Below are 3,919 nucleotides of genomic sequence, written 5' to 3' on the forward strand. Positions count from 1 at the left end.
AAGGAAGGTTTCTGCAAGACAAACAAATCGAATCAAGAGGGCGGCTGCAAGCATGCCACTAAAGACGAGCAAACAAATATTCGACGCTGCTGGTGCCAGTGAAGTCCCACGAACGACGAGGTGCAGGATCCTCCAGAGGCTTGCAGTTGTGCGGAAACCCTCCATTCGGCCACCCCTGAACAACGCGAACAAGCAGAAACGGCTGCAGTGGGCCCAGACTTACATGAAGACAAATTTTCAGACAGTCCTGTTCACCGACGAGTGCCGTGCCACCTTGGATGGGCCAGGTAGGGTTTTTTAAGTTTTTCCTTGCACTTTTGAGAGCTCAGGGGATGCTTTGAGAATAATTGTCAATTTCTGTCTATGTGAAGCCCTTTGAGACTGCTTGTGATTTAGGGCTATACAAATAAACTTGATTTGACTTGACTTTACAGATGGATGGAGTCGTGGATGGTTGGTGGACGGCCACGATAGCCCAACAAGGCTGCGGCGTCAGCAGGGAGGTGGCGGAGTGATGTTTTGGGCCGGAATCATGGGGAGAGAGCTGCTTGGCCCCTTTAGGGTCCCTGAAGGCGTCAAAATTACGTCTGTTAACTACGTGGAATTTCTGACTCAACACTTCTGTCCATGGTACAACAGGAAGAACCGTGCTTTCCGTCAAAAGATCATCTTCATGCATGACAATGCACCGTCTCATGCTGCAAGAAATACGTCAACGTCTTTGGCATCTATGGGAATAAAGGGAGAGAAACTGATGGTGTGGCCCCCATGCTCCCCTGACCTCAATCCTATTGAAAACTTGTGGAGCATCGTCAAGCAGAAAATCTACGAAGGTGGGAGGCAGTTCAATTCCAAAGAGCAGCTCTGGCAGGCTATTCTTAGATCCTGCCAAGAAATTCAACCAGAAACTGTACAAAAACTCACAAGTTCAGTGGATGGAAGAATCGTGAAGCTGCTGTTGAACAAAGGGTCCTATGTTAAAATGTAACTTTGTTTTTTATTGAAATAAAGGGTCCTATGTTAAAATGTAACTTGTTTGTCTTTTCTTTGAAATAGCTTTTGATTTCAGTAAATATGACCTCCTAATGCTGTAAATTCTTAAGATGGGCATTTCAGTTCATAAAAACCTATAAAATGTTATAAAACTCTGTTGTGCGTAATAATGTGGAACAGTGCATTTTAAGTTTTTTATTTTTTAAAAATTCTGTGATCATTCGGAGGTTTGTTCAATAAAATTAGAATTCATCAAAATAATGGTTGATGACTTGAAAATTATGCTGACTCATTTTGCATCGACTATTTAGGAAAATCTGAGATAAATGTCACTTGCATAATAATTTGGAACACGGTGTAAGTGCGATTGCTGGTGTATTTACTCGTCGTGTCCACCGGAGGACGGCAAATCCCCGCCGCAGCTGCAGCGGCAGCGCTTAAATGTCTTCCCGGCCGCCTGGAACTCTGCACGGGGCGTGTTTCGTCCCGCGCAGCGGTACCAGATCGCGCTGCGCCGTCAGCCGAGCCGCGCGCGGTCCGCTGGAAGTCTACACTGTGTTCCAAATTATTATGCAAATTGTATTTATGTGTCATAAAGATTACATTTTTTGTTTTTCAATTAAACTCATGGATGGTATTACGTGTCAGGGCTCTTTGGATCACTGAGATCAATCTCAGACACCGGGGATCATTACCGGCCAGTTGAGCCCAAATTAAGGAAAAACTACTTAAGAATGGTGTTCCACATTATTAAGCAGATAATTTGAAGTTCGCTTTGAGCAGTGGCGGACGCCAACCCACGACCGGTGGGAGAGCTCGGAGGGCGGATGGGCTTTCAAGGAAGCCCCCCAGGCCGGTCCCACTCGCACTTAGAATTTTTTTTTTTTTTGGCTTCCATAATGTACCGGGCGCGGACGCGAAACCCACGCCGGGCAGGAGAGCTCGAAAGGCGGCTAAGCATTCAAGGAAGCACCGTCTGGAGCTTCAGAGCCGTTCCGCCTGACTTTTAACGTAGAGTACCGGGCGCAAACCACTAACTCAAGCCCGGCATGGCAGCTCGAAAGGCGGCTAAGCATTCAAGGAAGCACCGTCTGGAGCTTCAGAGCCGTTCCGCCTGACTTTTAACGTAGAGTACCGGGCGCAAACCACTAACTCAAGCCCGGCATGGCAGCTCGAAAGGCGGCTAAGCATTCAAGGAAGCACCGTCTGGAGCTTCAGAGCCGTTCCGCCTGACTTTTAACGTAGAGTACCGGGCGCAAACCACTAACTCAAGCCCGGCATGGCAGCTCGAAAGGCGGCTAAGCATTCAAGGAAGCACCGTCTGGAGCTTCAGAGCCGTTCCGCCTGACTTTTAACGTAGAGTACCGGGCGCAAACCACTAACTCAAGCCCGGCATGGCAGCTCGAAAGGCGGCTAAGCATTCAAGGAAGCACCGTCTGGAGCTTCAGAGCCGTTCCGCCTGACTTTTAACGTAGAGTACCGGGCGCAAACCACTAACTCAAGCCCGGCATGGCAGCTCGAAAGGCGGCTAAGCATTCAAGGAAGCACCGTCTGGAGCTTCAGAGCCGTTCCGCCTGACTTTTAACGTAGAGTACCGGGCGCAAACCACTAACTCAAGCCCGGCATGGCAGCTCGAAAGGCGGCTAAGCATTCAAGGAAGCACCGTCTGGAGCTTCAGAGCCGTTCCGCCTGACTTTTAACGTAGAGTACCGGGCGCAAACCACTAACTCAAGCCCGGCATGGCAGCTCGAAAGGCGGCTAAGCATTCAAGGAAGCACCGTCTGGAGCTTCAGAGCCGTTCCGCCTGACTTTTAACGTAGAGTACCGGGCGCAAACCACTAACTCAAGCCCGGCATGGCAGCTCGAAAGGCGGCTAAGCATTCAAGGAAGCACCGTCTGGAGCTTCAGAGCCGTTCCGCCTGACTTTTAACGTAGAGTACCGGGCGCAAACCACTAACTCAAGCCCGGCATGGCAGCTCGAAAGGCGGCTAAGCATTCAAGGAAGCACCGTCTGGAGCTTCAGAGCCGTTCCGCCTGACTTTTAACGTAGAGTACCGGGCGCAAACCACTAACTCAAGCCCGGCATGGCAGCTCGAAAGGCGGCTAAGCATTCAAGGAAGCACCGTCTGGAGCTTCAGAGCCGTTCCGCCTGACTTTTAACGTAGAGTACCGGGCGCAAACCACTAACTCAAGCCCGGCATGGCAGCTCGAAAGGCGGCTAAGCATTCAAGGAAGCGACGCCGGCCGGTCCGCGGGCCAAATAGGGTCCAGTAAAGTACCGGGCGCGGCCACTAACGCCTTGTGGCGGTCGCCTTGTGGCGGTCGGGGGGTGGCGGTCGGGGCTGGCGCTTGGGGCCGGTGGCGGTCGCCTTGTGGCGGTCGCCTTGTGGCGGTCGGGGGGTGGCGGTCGGGGCTGGCGCTTGGGGCCAGTGGCGGTCGCCTTGTGGCGGTCGCCTTGTGGCGGTCGCCTTGTGGCGGTCGCCTTGTGGCGGTCGCCTTGTGGCGGTCGCCTTGTGGCGGTCGGGGGGTGGCGGTCGGGGCTGGCGCTTGGGGCCAGTGGCGGTCGCCTTGTGGCGGTCGCCTTGTGGCGGTCGCCTTGTGGCGGTCGCCTTGTGGCGGTCGCCTTGTGGCGGTCGGGGGGTGGCGGTCGGGGCTGGCGCTTGGGGCCGGTGGCGGTCGCCTTGTGGCGGTCGCCTTGTGGCGGTCGCCTTGTGGCGGTCGCCTTGTGGCGGTCGCCTTGTGGCGGTCGGGGGGTGGCGGTCGGGGCTGGCGCTTGGGGCCGGTGGCGGTCGCCTTGTGGCGGTCGCCTTGTGGCGGTCGCCTTGTGGCGGTCGGGGGGTGGCGGTCGGGGCTGGCGCTTGGGGCTGGCGTCCGCCAATAGTGGTTTAATTTCGGGAGGAAGATTGATTTTCGTCCCAAGCCCGCC

The sequence above is a fragment of the Syngnathus typhle genome, unplaced genomic scaffold (assembly GCF_033458585.1).
Source record: "Syngnathus typhle isolate RoL2023-S1 ecotype Sweden unplaced genomic scaffold, RoL_Styp_1.0 HiC_scaffold_199, whole genome shotgun sequence".
NCBI classification, from domain to species: Eukaryota; Metazoa; Chordata; class Actinopteri; order Syngnathiformes; family Syngnathidae; genus Syngnathus; species Syngnathus typhle.